Source organism: Numida meleagris, chromosome 1 (assembly GCF_002078875.1).
Source record: "Numida meleagris isolate 19003 breed g44 Domestic line chromosome 1, NumMel1.0, whole genome shotgun sequence".
Taxonomy (NCBI): Eukaryota; Metazoa; Chordata; class Aves; order Galliformes; family Numididae; genus Numida; species Numida meleagris.
This window is the reverse complement of record NC_034409.1, coordinates 174,714,532-174,732,736: the sequence shown is the minus strand read 5'-3', so window position 1 is coordinate 174,732,736 and position 18,205 is coordinate 174,714,532. Positions and strand designations below refer to the sequence as shown.

General features: G+C 40.5%; 1 protein-coding gene across 9 annotated transcripts in view; it reads right to left on the bottom strand.

Annotated features, from left to right (window-relative positions):
- Window positions 1-18,205, bottom strand: part of ATP8A2 (ATPase phospholipid transporting 8A2) — a 325,803-nt gene that overhangs the window by 127,296 nt on the left and 180,302 nt on the right. The window lies entirely within an intron of this gene.

Here is an 18,205-nt window from a genome sequence, read left to right as displayed (position 1 = left end):
TTAGCTGCACGACTCAAATGAACTTAATGAGAGTCATGCAGCTCTGCCTGCATATACCGCTTTGAAAATAGAGAGGTACTGTTTTGGGTTCTGGTGTTCGGAAGCTCTCCCTGGAGTGATTTAAAGCTAGTTTCTCCTCTCAGTCTTACCTCTAAAGGTCTTCCACACTTCCAACCACGGTGTCTGGCAGATAATAGCTGAAAATTCTGGACACCTCATTTTTCAGTCTCATTCATTATACGTTCAAAGGCAGAGCTTGTGTGGAACCATGAAGCCAAACAGTAAACAACCAGTCAACTAAAATCAGGCAATTGAGCATATGTGCTTAACTTAACAGTCTGTGCAGCAAGTTGCTCCAAATGAGAACACTACTGTGGGCACTGAGTGGAGTTACACAGTATCAACATGTGCCATTTATTATGATTGATTACTGCTGAATGGAAGCCATTTTAATACTCACATATAATCAAACTTAATATAGGTTTTCCAGGTTCAAATCAAAACTTCAGTATATACAGCGTATTACACGCCACACAAATCTCCATCAGAAAGCCCTGCAGTAAATAATAGTTTAAAGAAAAAGAACTGTATATGGTATGTATCAGATTACTGATTTACAAATTATTTAAAAATTCATTTTGTAATCATATAATTGCTCAGGTTGGAAAAGACCTTCAAGATCATCAAATCCAACCACAACCTAACCATACCACCCTAACTCTAACAACCCACCACTAGATCATGTCCCTGAGCACCACATCCAAACAGTTTTTAAACACATTCAGGGATGGTGACTCAACCACCTCCCTGGGGAGCCTGTTCCAGTGCTTAACAACCCTTTCTGTAAACAAGTTTTTCCTGATATCCAACCTAAACCTCCCCTGGTGCAACTTGAGGCCATTTCCCCTTGTCCTGTCACCTGTCACCAGTGAGAAGAAACCAGCCCCACTCTCACTGCAATCACCTTTCAGGTATTTGAAGAGAGCAATGAGGTCTCCCCTCAGCCTCCTCCTCCCCAGACTAAACAGCCCCAGTTCCTTCAGTTGTTCCTTGTAGGGCATATTCTCCAAGCCCTTCACCAGCCTTGATGCCCTTCTTTAGACCTGCTCCAGCACCTCAATGTCCTTTCACTGTATTGAGGTGCCTAAAATATATGTTTCAAGAGAAAGTTAACCTTTTCTTCTGAAGGACAGGGAGGTTCCACACTTCATACAGAACTGTACCAAGGGAACACCTACAGGAAAAAGATGATCCGAGTCCAGCAAACCCTTTGTTACTCCCACCCTTTCTGATCCATGGGATGTTTCCATCTTCCCAGCAACACTCAGTAATGAATCAGCTGAGGAAACCTAAATGATAGAGGATGAAATTGAGGCAAAAAAGATTATGTGAGCAACCTCACTGCACATTTTGTCTGCTAAGCATGAGCAGCATACACTGTGGATTTCCTCAGCTCCAAGGGAAGTTTGAGTGATAACAGAAAAACACACCTGGCACTAAGGGCAGTATTTCTCCTTTCAACATGAAATTGTCATCATCCCCTGTATCCCTCTCAAATGTGTATTTTCTTCGTAGGAAAAATAAATGCAGCATCTTCAAGTTGCTGTCAACATTTTTTTTAAATGCCAACAATTTACCTTTAACTTAACGTTATTACTACATAAAGCGGATAACAATACATTGAAGGGACTGCAAATGACATGTTGCTGCAGAAGAACTTGTCATTCTAGGTATGAATAAAACAGTGAGATGGTTTCAGTGTTTACCCCTCACTTTCATTAGCACAAAGTGCAACCGATCTGGCTCCATCAGATCTGTTTTCCTGTGTCTATAGATATTCTTTCAGAACATTTTATTCACACCACAAAACAAACTTCAGTGAAGAATCAAATTCTTGTTTCAGATTTTGAGAAACAGCCACGACTAATTCAAATACTGGAAATATTAACTGTAATATCCATGTTTCACTCTACTCCTTTTAAACTTTCATTAGCAACTAATTTGTTTTAAAGACGAGGGATACTGGGAATTACCAAGTCTGACACACTGCAACTATATAGCCTCCTGCTGTACATACAACAGGGATTTCAAAACAATTTGGGAAACAGATTTAGACAAGAGTAATGCAAACACAGAAACAGCTCCTCTTTGAGAAACACATCAAGGACACAAAGGGATGCGCACATTCAAGTAAGTTGGTTCAAAAATGCTTGTCAGGAAATAGCTGAAACCCAAGAATCATTAGAAAAATACCTTAAGCTATTAATTCTCAAAATGAACTGTGCTGGAGTTCCAGCTGCTTGAAATACTAGAGAAAACCTGTTTTCCTTTTTGCAGTACTATATTTCTTTTTTTTTTTCCCCTACTCCTCTTCCTCAACATAGTGGAACAACTGTGGCTTCAATTTCCATAAATATACCTCTTCTGTTCACAGCAGACAGAAAGCATCTTTGTGGATGGTAAAACAAGATACCTTAGGATGGCTCATATTCAAATGAGAGCATTCAGGTTAGGCCGAATCCTCTCCTGCACTGGAAAGAGCAACCCATGAGCACTACAGAACAACATACACATTTCTGGGACAATCCCTTAAAAGCTCTAATTGCAACTACATCAGAGAAGAGTTCATCTCAGATCATGCACTACTGAGCGCTTCAACAGCACTGACACAAATATGAATGATTTTCTGAAATGCAACTTCCTAGAACAGTTTGGCAAAACAGATGATTAATGAGTTGGGGAACATGTTACAACAAAAGCTTAGAATGCAAAAGGATGCTTTCGCTTTCTACAAAATAAATGTTTTTTTCTGCTGATGAATTCATCAGAATACTTTTTGTCTATTGCTACAAAGCCAATGTGCTGAACACTAAGTCCTGTAAGATACGGTACCGCTCCCCTTAGAGACATCAAAGCACCACTGGCACTAAAACAGGTTTTTTCTTAAAAAAAAAAAAAAAATATATCATTTAATAGTTTCTAGCATGTCAAAATAGCTTTTCTTTTCCTGCTACTGTTTTTCAAAGCTAAAAAGTTTATATTTTCCTGCTACTGTTTTTCAAAGCTAAAAGACACACTGGCAGAGATGTGGAATAAAAACAGATTCTGTATTTTACTGCCTATGCTGTGTTTCAAGTGAAAAAAAGAGATGCAATGAGCACCATCTCCTTTATGGTGTTGCTGCTCCCGGCACAGGAGCCAGACATAATAGTGGTGCCTTGGACTGAGCCGAAGTCTTCCAGAAGATGACACTGCTGCAGGCCCAGGCACCCAGAGGAGGAAATGGCCAACTGTCTCAATTTCCATCAGCTGCAGAAGTGCTGACAAGAGCTGACAGTAGTTTTTTATATTTTGACACCTTGAAAGATCTGTTCTCATTAACAAAGTCCATGAGACCTGGCTAGAACAACTCTGCAATTGCAAAGGAAGCAAGAGCTATTTAAATGTAATACAAAAGCCACTCTTCTAATGGCATATACAACATGTCCCAAATAACTTTCTGGAGCAGGATACAGACTCATTGCAGGGATTTGCTGTGACTGATGTAGGAGAGGGGGAGAAAAAGCTAAAAAGAACACAAAAAACAACTTCAGCTAGGCAGGTGAAGGTCTGTTTCTGCCTATTTGCTAGAATTATATGGTGATTACTCCTGTTCAAACCAAAGAGAGCTGACATTTCCTCCCCACCATAGCAGCTTCCAGTCATAGTTCCTAATGGAGAAATAGCACAAAATTAATCGATCCTCATTATTCTTAATATGACAGTAAATGTGGGAGTGTTGCTAGATTTCATACCATAGAAGTATATGCAGTGGCAACTTTCCATGCAGGAACTTTTCTTGCAAATGAGAATTTTATCAAATGCCTGAGCACAGCCCCAAATGGATTTTACTGTAACTGGTGTTTTCATCATTTACTTCTACTTTGGGGCTGCAACAAAACTTCTGAATTTGCTTCTTTGTTAAACAGGAAGAACAAACGTACTGATTGATTTCAAATATCAATGTGGTAAAAGCAAAGACTGGAAACTTCTCATGAGCGTGATTTCCCACGCACCCATCAGCAAAGGAGATAGAAAGACAGAAACAAAACAGCCCAGACAGACACCAACACTCAGACTGCAATGCAGTCAGCTACATGAGGAATGACAGGCAATGACCAGATGACTTGTGCTGTGTTTCTGAAGAGCAAATCTCTTGTTTACTGACCCAGCAACCTGCTCTGTAAGAAATAAAGTCAGACTTTAAAAAAAATAAAAATAAAAACGAAGCTTGAGATCATGCCCAGTAGAAATGCCTTCATGCTCATGAATATTTCCCACTGACCGTAGCCATCCTGAGGGTAAGCAGAACCCACAGAAATAAGCATCGCTCATTAGAAACCACGTAGGTGGCAGTAAAATATTTAAGTATCAAAAACAGCATGCTAAAAGGTCAATTAATCTTTCAAAAAGCAAGAAAAGTTAAAGAGACCATTTCTAAGAGGCAACAGACTGTCTCCTCAAGGTGAGAGTGACGTTAAAATGAGACTTTGTGGCTGGCAAAGTGTCCCCCAGACCAAAACAGGCCATGCACACTGTGCAGCAACTCTCTGCAGACCACCAGTGCTCTCCCCCTTTTCACAGTGCCCAGGAATGGAGGCATTGCCAGGCTTCCCTGGTAATCAAGTCAAGCAAAGATTTCTAATCTTAATCCATATTGTAGTGTTCTACCATCTCTCTCATACCTTCCCTTGAATGCATTTCAGCAATAACAGGCAACTTGAAGAGACTGGTAACTCTTACGTCTTGAGACCCTCAAAGCAGGTAGCGTACGCCTGCTTCTTCCCTTACATGTACTACTCCCACCTTCTTATGTCAGCTCAGCATAAATCAGGAACTGCTTGAAAAATACTAATACCTTTTTCCAGACAAGCCAAGTCTGCCAGGAGTTTCACTGCTATCATTTTATCACTCCTCCCTCACAGGAACACCTTGTATTTTAGCACACACCAGCTTCTCCTCTCTGTCCAGATGGCCTAATGCACATTCTTAAGGGTTTTTTCCCCTCCATATCCCACAAATCACACACCATAAAATCCAGTGTTTCTACATACATTCTCTTAAAATTATGGCCTCCAATGTATTCCAAGTTCTTGAGAGATCGCAGCTTCTCTGAGCACGTGAGCATCACATGACAGACCTATGGAAAAGGCTCCGCACCCCACAGGCCTTTGGGATCAGCCTTCACTTCTCAGTCTCCTTTCCTTTTCCCCAGCTCTATATTTGGGATGTCTCTCAGTCCGACACCCAGGCAGCCCAAAAGGAAAAACCTGGTAAAATATAGCCCCCCCCCCCAGGCAGTTCTGGCAAAATCTTAGCAGGAACACAATGAATACCAACTCACTCTCTCACCTGCTCTACCCCTGAAGTTTTCGGTTGCTTCTACAGACACACAAGAAAACAGCCCTACATCAGCTTACTGAAGTAACAGGTACATTTCTGTCTGAAAAACCCACCCTGCTGCCTGAAGAGTGACCCTAACTCTCATCCAAGAACTCATGTTTGCATCAGGAACCCTATCTGACTGAACCCTAACCTCAGAAAGCATCCTGCAGCTGTGCAAACACTGGTGTCTGGGCAAGGGAGGGGGAAAGGAACATGCTCCCAGGCAAAAAGGAAGACTGGAGTACCCATCTTAATGGCAGTGTACGCACAGATTGGGTTAAGGCACAGCCCAGCCGTGCCATGCACACACAACACGTGGGAGGGGCATCTCCCGAGGGAAGGGCACCTCGATGATGAGCACTCGATGCAGAGCTGCTGAACCCACCCCAGTGTGAATTAATGATGGCACTGTGGAAATCTCATCCTGAAGTAACCTGCTTCGAAAAAACAGGAGAGTACAGTACCTTGGTGGCCTATCCCTATCTCAGCACAAACCACGATGCATTAATAGGCATAAGCACACTTCCGGGAAGTACAAAACCAATGCAATTTTAATACTAACGAATGCCAGCCGACACCAAGCAAGGGCTGACTGTCACATTGCTCAGCCTCTCCAGACACCTGTCACTCCTCTGTAACAAAAGGGAGTAAAGGTCAGAACAGCATTAGCAAACCCAAAGGGGAGATTCACTTCTCTATCCAAATTGAACTTGACAGGAACCATCACCACAAATAATGCTGAGGGTCTCAGGTGTTGCTGGTTACTGATGGCTTCTGCTGCTACTGAGATGTGTTCTACTTATAAATTTTAGGCACATTTTAGTCAGTTAATATTAATAAAATCAACCTAGATTGCAATTTACTAATAAAGATAGCACCATTTTTTTTTTTGGATGAGATCATACAGTATTGGATCTTTTTTTCTTGTTACACGTAGTATGTATTTTTGTATAAATTATATAAATATACCCCCACTGGATCCATGCAGAACTTTGATATAGCCAAGGCTAATATATTCCACCTTCTCGCTTTCCAAATCCTTAATTGCTTTTGCACTAATGCTGAGAAATCCAGCAAGAAGATAGAAAGTAAAATAACAGCACATTTTAAAATTGGCAGATCAAGCTTTGGCCCTCCTCCTCTTCTGACAGCATCAAGTCAGAGTCCTTCACTTGATGGGGACAGAACAGGACTTTCATTTTTTCTGAACACACAGTGCACATTGACACTGCTTATCCCTTGCTTTTCCACGGAAGGGGATCCTGTGCATTGGGTATAGTCCTGGGATTTCAGATTTAGCCCATCATTACTGCATCATCAGTACAGTACATTACTACATCAACTCTTGTGTATTGCTCCCAATTCTTCCCCTTGTCTGACTGACACAGGCTATGGTGAGCTGTCAGTCTACATTCAGAATCACCAAAAATACAAAGCTCCAAGATGTGTTCAAATTGCACAGGCCCAAGAAAAGAATCTGGTTCAAAGCAGGGGAGAAGTGGAAAATTAGGGAAAAGAGGAAATTTAGGGAAAAGCATTATGAGAATGACAAAGTGGGGAAAGACAATGAGAAGGAGATACTGGGGAAAAAAGCCAGATTCATTTTAACATCTGTTCAGAAAGATACACTGTAACTTATGAGTAGTGCAATCACTAGGTAGCTTGACTTATTATTTCTGTTGCATTTTAATACGTTCTAAGCAATTTTCTTTTATGAAGACCAAGGAGATGGAAGGGACAACAACATGCTCTCAAGAGCATATACATAAACAAAAGCTTATAGATAGTCACAGCTATCTGCATTGCACTCAGCATCTCAATGACAAACGAAAACCCGTTTGGGACGGGCTCCTCAAAGCTGCTGCTCCTTCTGTGTGCTACTGCCACAATCCAGTGTATCCTAACGCAGCCCCAGGAACTGATGCAGGACCCCACACAGGAACAAAGCCCCTCAGGGGCACTGAGCAACAGCAATTCCTATACTCCTCCCCCAGTCTAAAGATCCAAGCTCAGTATAGGAGAAAAACGTCCCTAGGGTGACACATGGAGCAAAGTGTTTCTTGAGCAGAAGAGGCTGTCAAAGTACATTTGGAAGCAACACCAAGGCTGCTGCAGGTTGCACTGTGGACCAAACTGACCATGGAGGATGTGGACTATTGTTATTTATTTTAAAAGCCTGCCCTTGATGTGCCAAAAAATTTGGTTCAAGACCCTGAACTCAAGGAAATAAAACCTTCAAGCCCATATTAAAAACCATTTTGTTTTGCTTTCACAAACACAAGCTACATGTTTTACTCTAAGTCGTGTACACATACTTAAGCTAGGTTACAGATGCTTTTATGAATCCCAAAATAAAATAATCTCTCTAGTGGTTAATTAGTGAAACAGGGTAGAGGTGGTGGTTAGATTTTGTTTTGTTTTGTGTGCGTGTTCTAATCATTAGTGCTCATCCAAGTGAAATGGCAAAACTGTTTTCTAGCAGTGTTTAAAAACAGAGCTTCCGTTCAGTTAAATGTGTTCTCTGCACTACCTTCCTCAGGTTATGATCCTAAAGAAAACAAGAAACCCCAAAACAGTCAGGATAAACTCAGGTCATTATGTAAACACTATAAAAAGTTTTATATGCATGGGTAGCAAACTCAAGAAGTCTATTTTTCCCAAAGATCTGTTGACAACACATTTTTGAGCTAGTGTTTAGGAGGTAGTTGTAATCATCTGTGAAGCAATATTAAGGCAGTAAAGCCATGAATGCATCAATAGCATGCATCTGTGTTATGGATGCACTAGAAAATGAGGCTGTTGAAATGCAGTGTTGAAATGTATCCTATGCAGGCAAACACACTTTTTTTCCAAGAGCACATAACAATAAACATGATCCTACCACATGGCTTGAAACAAACACACTCATTTTATTCCAAAGAACTGGCAGAAAAGCAGAAATCGTTCTCAACTGCCTTCAGTGGAACTGCTCATAGCAATGAGCCCCAAATTTCCAACATCAGGCTCAAAGTTAATTTTAAATAGGAAGTAAATAGAATTTACTATTTAAGTCATTTGCAGGAATAAATAAGAAGAAATAAAGTACTGGTTGAATTTCACAAAAGCATGACTCATTATTAGATTTTCTGCCACATTCCAAGTTCTCTGGCCCTACTTAAACCATGCTGTACACAAGAACTTCAAATCTCTCCTCTTGTCCAGGCCAAGCAGTAATTTAAAAAGCACTTTAACACAGAATAACTGCTGTATAACAGAGTACGATGGCCGCTTCAAAGGTAATGCCTCTCATTTTATGATGTTAGCCCACGATGCCAGAGGCGGATGTTGGTGGTACGGCAGGAGAGGCTGAACCTTCCCACCAATATTCTGTTACGTGTTGTTGCTGTGTGACAGATGGCAGCAGAGGGGCAGCCTGACACAATGGTGTCTGGCGTGGAAGTGCGGATGAAGCAAAGATGCGTTACTGAGTTCCTCCACGTGGAAAAAATGGCACCCACTGGCATTCATCAGCGCTTGCTGAACATTTATGGAGACCAAGCAGTGGATGTGAGCACAGTGAGGTGGCAGGTGGTGCGTTTCAGCAGTGGTGACAGCAACAGTGGGTCACCTCTGCTGGTGCAGATTGTTATGAGTACAACAGTTCATCACTGGCAAAAGTATACAGCTAATGGTGATAACAACACTGAAAAACAGTGTTTTGTAGTTGAGAACTTGCTCTATCAGACAGTGTTATTGTGTTTGTATCAGCTGTAGCTTCCATGGGAATAAATAGGAGGCATTACTGTTGGAGCAACCCCCACACATTGCTATCAGCTAGAATACACTGAGAACAAGCTATTCTCTCATAGGGCTTACGTGCCCCTTCTAACACTTTAAACAGAGCACCTGGGTTTAACTGCAGCTGACACAGGTAACTAAGCAGAAGTAACGGTGCTTTTCTCTCCCCTGACAGACCACCACCATCAGGCTGCATTACATCACAGAGCACTCATGCTGATGGGGCTGATTGTAGGACCAGTGGCTCAGAGCTTCTAACCCAGAGAATTAAGCTAATTGTCAGGCACTTGTTTCAAGCAGTTCTATCACCAAGCTGTCATTGGTAAAACAGAGCCTCATTTGTATTACCATTTACAAACTGAAGTCAATTGCTGTGAAATACATTTGAAATGTATAGCTATGTACTGAGGTACAGGTGAAGAGAAGAAAACCTTGCACCTTCTCCATTCCAGCCCATGGCTTTTGGCCAGTAGAAAGAAAAAAACTTCAGAAATAAAAAAATGTACAGAACTTTACTCTGCTATTAGTTATTCCCATATAAATCAGGAACGTCTCCCGGAAAGGAAGTCTATTTATAGGGATAAAGGCCAGATATAAAGAAAACCAGTGCAAGCCCAAGATATATTTATAATAAGCTGTATTTTATGTTCATGTATACTAAGATATAAAAATAGTACTTCTATTACATATAATTTTTTTTAAATACACACACACATATATTCATATGGTATTGGATTTTAAAACAGCTTTCTCAGAATTAACCTCTACCATATAACATATATTGCTAATATCAACCTGAACACATTGAGCAGAAGTTATTTCCTCACAGGGCTTATTTGCCCTCTAAAACTTTGCTACCAATTTACAGTTTGGCTATCTTTTTACCCATAAGTCATGCCACGTGCACTGAATTGTCCTGGCTGGATAGGTTTGCATTTTCCAAATACGTGTGTCCAGTTCTGGGTTCCCCAGTTGAAGACAGACAGATTTCCTAGAAGGAGTCCAGCAGAAGGCCATAAAAATGATAAAGGGCCTGGAGCATCTCCTTATGAGGAAAGGCTGAGTAATCTAGGTCTGTTCAGCCTGGGAAAAAGAAGTCTGAGGGGGAATCTGATTAAAGTTAATAAATATCTGAAAGGAAGTGGGAGGGAAATGGATGAGGCCAGGCTCTTCTTAATGGTGTGTAGTGATAGGACAAGGAGCAACGGCCTAATACTTGAACATAGGAAGTTCTGCACCAACATGCAGAAGAACATCATTACGGTAAGGGTGACAAAGCCCTGGAACAGGCTGCCCAGAGAGGTTGTGGAGTCTCCTTCTCTGGAGATATTCAAGACCTGTCTGGACACCTACCTGTGGGACCTACTGTAGGGAGCTTGCTTTAGCAGGGGGAAGGACTCAATGATCTCTTAAAGTCCCTTCCAACCCCTGTGATTCTGTGATTCTCTGACATATAGACTATGTTTATTTATTTATTTATTAAATCATCAACCTTTGTTTAGGGTTGGTGACCCTAAATAAAGGGTGACCTATTTATTAAATCACCAACCCTTACATTTAGGGTACTTGGGCTTCATAACATGATGTTCTAACAACAGCATGCATTTTTACTGGTAAGAATGTTAAACTGGAAAAACATTTATTGGTGGCAGAATTGGAGTTCTGATGAACACATTGCTCAGGAAGATGTTATTGTTTCCTATTTAACAGCCTCAACTTTAGAGAAGAGCATTATCATTGCTTTGTTATAAGCCCCCCAGATAAAAAAAAATGAATGCTTTCAAGTGATATTAGGCAAAAATCTTCTGAGGAAAAAAAGATCACTATGCATCTTTTCCCTCCTGTGTACGAATTTACACAAAAAATGGATCCAATAGCTCTGAACATATTACCTGCCCAATAAATAACATCCCAGTAGATCTCTTCTTTCAGTACTCTATTGCGACATGTATTGAACTTTCTATCTAAGAGACCCTGAGACCAAGCTATGGAGCCACACTTCTTACTTACAATATCTGAAATCTTAAAAAATTACAAAATCTGTTGCTTATAAGGTGCAGCCAAGGCAGTGCTCTTAAAAAAAAAAAAAAAAGAAGCGTTAATGCTAGAATACTGATTTGCTCACTTTTGGGAATGTTTGAAAGAAAATTCTAAACCAGCCATTTATTAGTTGAGTCAATTTTGTTTTCAGTAAAGATGGACTGCTCTCTAATGATTCACTGTGCAGTATATATTACTAAAAAAGAAAGGAAAATTAGCATCGATTTATCTTTGTGACTGATTCCTTGGAAACTCTTGGGATTAGCATACTCAATTAGGAATCCAAAATCCAAGAAGTCAATCGTGGATTAAAGTTGATGAAACCAGCCTATAAGCAATTCTGACAATTTCTTCACACAACAGGGGGTTGAAATAGGGAATAAACTGTCAGCGGCAGCAATATAAACTATGAGCTGTGGAACAATCAAGAAGGACTTTGGAAGTATTTTTAAAACAAAAAATAAACACGTCTATAGCCACTATTTGGATAATTCTGGATTAGGTTGTAAATATATTTTATGATATCACTAGAAGTTCAGCAAAATATTTCCAAAATCTGTTTTCTGGAACTACTGTTACTAAAGAATGCTTTCTTGAATTGGAGCCTATGATGAGCTTTTTGGGGGATGGAAAGTGGGTAATTGTCCTGTGTTGCCCTAGGTTTTCTGCTTCTGTGCATTAAACCTGTATGTTCAGTCTGAAACAGTGCAAGAGAAAAATAAGCACATAAGGCTAGTTTTTCTTAAAATTATGAAGAGGGACAGTGCTGAGTATCATACACATATATTGTTTCTCACAGCGTGACTATCACTGTGCTTTCCAGGTCTGCAAGTCCCATATTACAACTTCCACAATTTTTCTGCATCTTTTAAACTGACTGATATTGCCCAAGCTGGAGAATTTGCATTCCTGGGGTTCTTATTTATTATTTTTGGTTTCAAAAATCAAATGATCAAGAAGAACAAAAAGAGACCTCCCTTTCTACTGGGGTTTAGTTGCCAAGCTATCTATACATGATAACACAGCAATGCTTCCATTCCAGACAGGTGAAAATCCTGTGGCACCTCGGACAGTCCTACACTGCTCTCTGCAACCGCTGACCAATCCATAAATGTTATCTGAATGGACATTACAGAGGTTTCGCCTAAGCACCTGAATCTACACCTGCCACCTACCTTAAGGCACTGAACCCCACCTTTTGTGCATCTGAAAGCACCTGTCATTAGTAAGTTATTGACCAGGGGTATGACGAGAATTCAAAAAGCCAAATTTTCAAGTCACTACACAAACAGAAGCGGCACACATTTCTGCTTTGTTTCATGATACAGAATTGCTACAAGCCTACCAGACTAACCTAGTGTAAGCACATAGAAGGAGAATTAGAATCATAGAATTAGCTAGGTTGGAAAAGACCTACAAGATCATTCAGTCCAACCATCCACCTATTGCCAATAGTTCCCACTAAACCATGTCTCTCAACACAATGTCTAAATGTTTCTTGAACACCTCCAGGGACGGTGACTCCACCACATCCTGGGCAGCCTGTTCCAATGCCAGGCCACTCTTTTGGAGAAGAAATTTTTCCTAATATCCAACCTGAACCTCCCCTGGTGCAACTTGAGGCCATTCCCCCTCGTCCTGTCACTAGTTATAAGAGAGAAGAGGCCGACCCCCAGCTCACTACAACCTTCCTTCAGGTAGTTATAGAGAGCGATGAGGTCTCCCCTGAGCCTTCTCTTCTCCAGACTGAACAATCCCAGCTCCCTCAGCCACTCCTCATAAGCCCTGTGCTCCAGACCCCTCACCAGCTTCATTGCCTTCCTCTGAACACGCTCCAGGGCTTCAATGTCTTTATTGCAGTGAGGGGCCCAAAACTGGACACAGTACTCGAGGTGGGGCCTCACCAGTGCTGAGTAGAGTGACAATGACTTCCCTACTCCTACTGGCAACAATATTTCTGATCCAAGCCAGGATGCCATTGGCCTTCTTGGCCACCTGTGCACGCTGCTGGCTCACGCTCAGCCGAGCATCGACCAGTGCCCCCAGTTCCACTTCCTCCGTAAATGCTTACCATAGTATTTCAGCGTGCAACTGAATAATTTGTATGTGTAAGCATGACAAGACAACTAGTTGCCTGTATTACTGTTACCTCTGTTCAGGAATTCTACAGCCAGATGTTCTTAATCTTAGCCTAACACTGGGGGGAAAATATTGCTCTGTTATCTTTTAACAAAGTAGCTTTTTATGACAACAGTTATTGCACTCCAGTCCTCAACTCACTCCAACAATCCCCAGGCTTCAGGTTTTCTGATGTATGGCTGTACCCTCAGAGATGCAAAGCCAATTGGAAGCAGAAGGCACAGTGATTTAAGTAGAAGTCTGATTGTATAAATCAGGGAATAAGCACATAGAAATTTTAGAGCTGTGTATTTTTTAGTATCACATCAGACAGACCAATTTCTGCATGCTGTTTGGGTAACAGGACTAGTAAGAACTCCCATGCCTACTTTCTGCATTTTTAAACAAATCTGTTTGACAGGAAAGCATAAAAACAAGAAAAATAAGTCTCATGCAGCAAGAAGAAGAGATCTCATGTAGGAACATTTCATGTGCACTTTCACAGCTTGTGCTATCAGCAAGTCTGAGTGGAGACCACCAAGAGCACATGTAGCCCTTCACAGCCATCACAGTCAGACCTTGTTGCACTTGTGACATCCTTGCTTATTTAAAAGTTTGCCTATCAAAGCATTGTGTTTACTTGGAATTTCACAATATTTCGAAATTCAGCTCTAAATTAGAAACTATAATCTTACCGTTTTGTCCTTTCGTATGTTTATCTCGCTTAACACTGCTCAGGTGTAAGTTAAGACCTTCACTCTCAGCCTCCATAAAGAAATGGTGTTTAGATCCAGGCTTACAATTGATCTCTGGATACTTAAGGCAGAGGAGAAAATAACGCAGCTGCAAGTTACACGTGCTATACACTCCCCCTTTCTTTCCATTCTGTTTCTGTTCTAGTTGAGTATCACGGTCCTGCACTGCCAAGCCTCGACACAGGGACATATATATTTAATTATTCCACAATATGTAATACTCAGGCATTCCATACTTATGCAGGTTTCAGATGAACAACATGCTCTAGTGAGGTATTGAGCACTTCTTTCCTGCACACCCTGTGCTGCCCTAAGAGCTATCTTCCATGCTACTGTTTCCCCAGAACCATTCCCAAATGCCTTGAACTCTTATCTGCTATTACTGATATCACCTTTGATCTTGGTGTGTTTCTACTCCTCCAAGCATGACATGAAAGCAACATTCTTGTATTCTTTTACATTCAAAATCGGCTATATTTCAAAGCTCTGATGTCATCAGGACAACTTTATATCATCTCCAGTGAAATATATCTGCTCAGCAGATGTGAAACAGATCTTTTGTTTTACTACTCAGTTTAAAGACAGCTACAGGAGTAATTCTATGAGATGGTGTCATGTAATGACGCGCAGGTATTTCTCTGTCAAGTCTTAAAAAGCCAAAACCTCACAGTTGATCTCCTGCTTAAGGTAATCCAACAGTTTTTAGTGCACATTGCTCTAGCAATATGGGAAAATCAAAAAGAGGGCTTTGTACTGACATTTCACCCCTGTAGACATCTTGGTAACTTTCTAAATAACTTAATTTCCAAGAGTGAGGATGGCACTTCTGTAACCATCATACCCAAGGGCTCCAGTGTGAACAAGAAATCACACCTAAAGAAACTGGTTTTCCAGGATCTGTTTTCCTTCTTTAGATTTGTATTTCAGTGAGTTTTATGTTTTCTAAAAGCGAGTGGGCAAACTGAGAGAGTGTCAATTGGAATACACCAATGAAGAAATGCAAAGGGGAAGAGAAATTAGATCACAGGAAAGAGGGCAATACCAAATTTCCAGGTGTTACGCTAGACCAAAATCTTCTCCAATCTGACTGTTACTACTACTTCACAAGTTTCAAAATTCACCTTGAACCTTTTTTTTTTTTTTAAGCCAGTAGTAGGAAGATCTCATTTTAAATCAAACAAGGGAAAATGTAATCTTACTTCCATTTTCCCTGTAATCCCCAGGCTACAAGGCCTGTCTTCTGTTATTAGCTCTCTAGCTGCATGAAATTATCCCGATGCAGATACATTTTAGTCATTGCCAAGGCAGCTGAAAGCAAACACAGTTTACGGGGCCCAAGTGTCTTCTACAATCAGCCATTGCAAGAAGGTAAACACCAGCTTTAACCCACGAGTATCACTGAACAGTAAAGCCCATGATGCCAGTTACCTGAATATACTTTCCACCAAATCCCAAATTCAGTATTTTAATTACCACTTTTCCCAGAAACTAAAGGAAAATCATGAAATCAGTTGCCACAGTTCAGGTTCTCCTAGTGTAGGAGTGTTTAGTATCAAGATGCACTTCTAAGCGTAACAAAGGTTTTAATACACCAAACTTGAGAAGCCAGGAAAGGAGGTATTCTCAAGGTATTCTCAAGGGCTCATCATTGTTTAATAAACTGAAGTTTAATCTACTCTTGAACACATGCCTCTCCAACTTGTGAGTCCAGATATTCTGTGCGCTGAAGCCTGAGTACCTCATAAAGTCTCAAGATATAAAAGTTATGATGAAGCCCCAGTGCTTCACTGCTGCAAAGTTCATTTACATAAGTCTTATTACTGTTATTCCTTAGGCGTTAAAGCTTCATTGAAATAAAGCAGACACAGTAGCAAAGGTATAACTGACAGTCTGTCATATTGACCGATGTGCTTTTTGATTCAACTTTATAAATATTTACTCAGTGCAATCCTTTAGAAGATCAAGTTAGAATGTAGTTCAAGTCCAAATCCCCGTTTCATTATAATGCTAAAAGAATATTCCCTGTACACCGCATATCCAAGCAGGAAGTTCAGGTAAATACTAAGCTTGTCCAGAGTACTGGGGAGCAATCAGGAACATAAAACACACACTAGCAGCAGAGCAGTAGCGCTGGGCACTGAACCACTATTATCTCAAGCTGAAGAATGGATTCACTCGGGGAGCTTCTTTCATACCACAAATTGATCAGTGCTCCAGAGCCTCATGGCAGAAATACAAAATAACTCAGCTTTCTTCACATAAAGCTAAAGAGAGAATTAGAAGCCTCTTCTTTTACCCCTCTCAGACCTGTAGTATTCCCAAACAGGGGTCTCTTCAGTTTGCAGTCAATTTGGCAAGTTTTATATGATGTCGGAGGTAAAGTTCCTCAAAGCCACTAATGAAGCAAACTCACCACAGGAACTACAAACAAAATGAGCTCTTCCCACTGCTGTGGGTCTAGTGATTTCTTCTTTTTGTTGCTTCATCTCCCATAAGCCTTACACTTGCTCCCAACTTGTACACACAGAGGAGTTAGCAAGGCATGGGGCTGAAGCCAGCTGCATGTTTGCAGTGTTGTATGGAACTGATTCCCACTATCACTCAGGGAAGTCAATAGAGCAAATACCTCATGTCCCTCAGCACACAGCAGAACTGAACACAATCTAAGACAGCAAAGAGAAGGGAACATCTGACCTTACATCCTCAGAGCAGGCTTGCATTTTATGCATCATATAGCAACATCTAATAAAATGCCTCCCTACAGAGAGATGATTAAGCTACCTCAGGCTGGAGGTCCCAGAGGCCTTCACCTCTCTTCAACCTCTTGCCCAACTTCTCACAGGGTAGAATCTAATTTAGCTCTCCATTGAAAGTTCAGCACCAAACGTTGTATTTGTAGGACCACAGTAAATGAAGCAAAGACACTGTGCTGCAATATTTGAGAAGCAGGATTTTCAAGAACAGTTTTCCAAATGAGAAAAGAATTTTAGAAGGAAAATGACAATCATGAAGCTGCTAAGCATTTCCTGAACAATTCAGGAAAATACTGTTTCCCATGCTCAGTTAAAACCCCACTAGACAAGTACTTTATATTTCTCTTTCTCAGTAACGAATATCATTGTCATCTCCAACAACACTTAAAAGCCAGTACTAAAAAGCTTAAGTTATGATCAGCCAAAATCAAGTTAAAGACCATTTCAGAAAGCTGTGCATAAATCAAATCTTAATTATAACCATAAGTGTGATAAAATTGCCTCAGAATTGTGAAGGTGGCCTCCTCAGTAGGACAAGAACACACTTGTGAGATTTCAAGAGGATTTAAGCCTGGCAGAAAAGCAGGCTAAAGAAGCGGAATACAAACAAGGCCTGGCTTCTTAGAAATTCAAATTCAATTCTTAGAAAAACTGACTTCTTGCATTATTTTACAAATCTAGAACTACTGTATATCAGACAACCATCCTGTGCTCACTCACCACAGCAATACACTGTCATTATTTTGTCAGCATGCTTTCATCTATTCTGAAATTAAAACAGCCAACATTAAAGCAAAATTCAGAAATAGTTAACAGAGGAAAAATTAAATGAGTTAATGGAGAATATCTGTTCTTTAAGAGCCTAACACCATGCATAAAAGATGACTGGACCCTGAGGGAGCTGGATATTTACACACTGACCACAATATGATTCACTGAATAGTAAAACATTATTTACCCACTATCTGCTAAAATATACATAACTGGATGCCTAATTATAAGTGTTGTAATTTTCTAGCCATTAACCTCATTCATGACTGCTTAATTGTAGACATAGAAAAATGAATATATACAAACATGGAAATATGCTAACAAAACTTCCAAAACAATGCAGAATTTGATTTATCAGCCCAAGCAACCAACCCGTTGAGTTCAAGTTCCTCTTGTATCTAAACAGACAACAAGAAATGATAAGAAAGATCCCTTTCTGGCCCTTCTTAAATTTAGATTGCAACCTGAAGCATGAGATCACACTCCTATCTAAGAAACATTATGTTGATTTCATAATATTATTCAACCTCCTTCAAAACACAGTTTGATTACCTGGCTCCTTCAGGC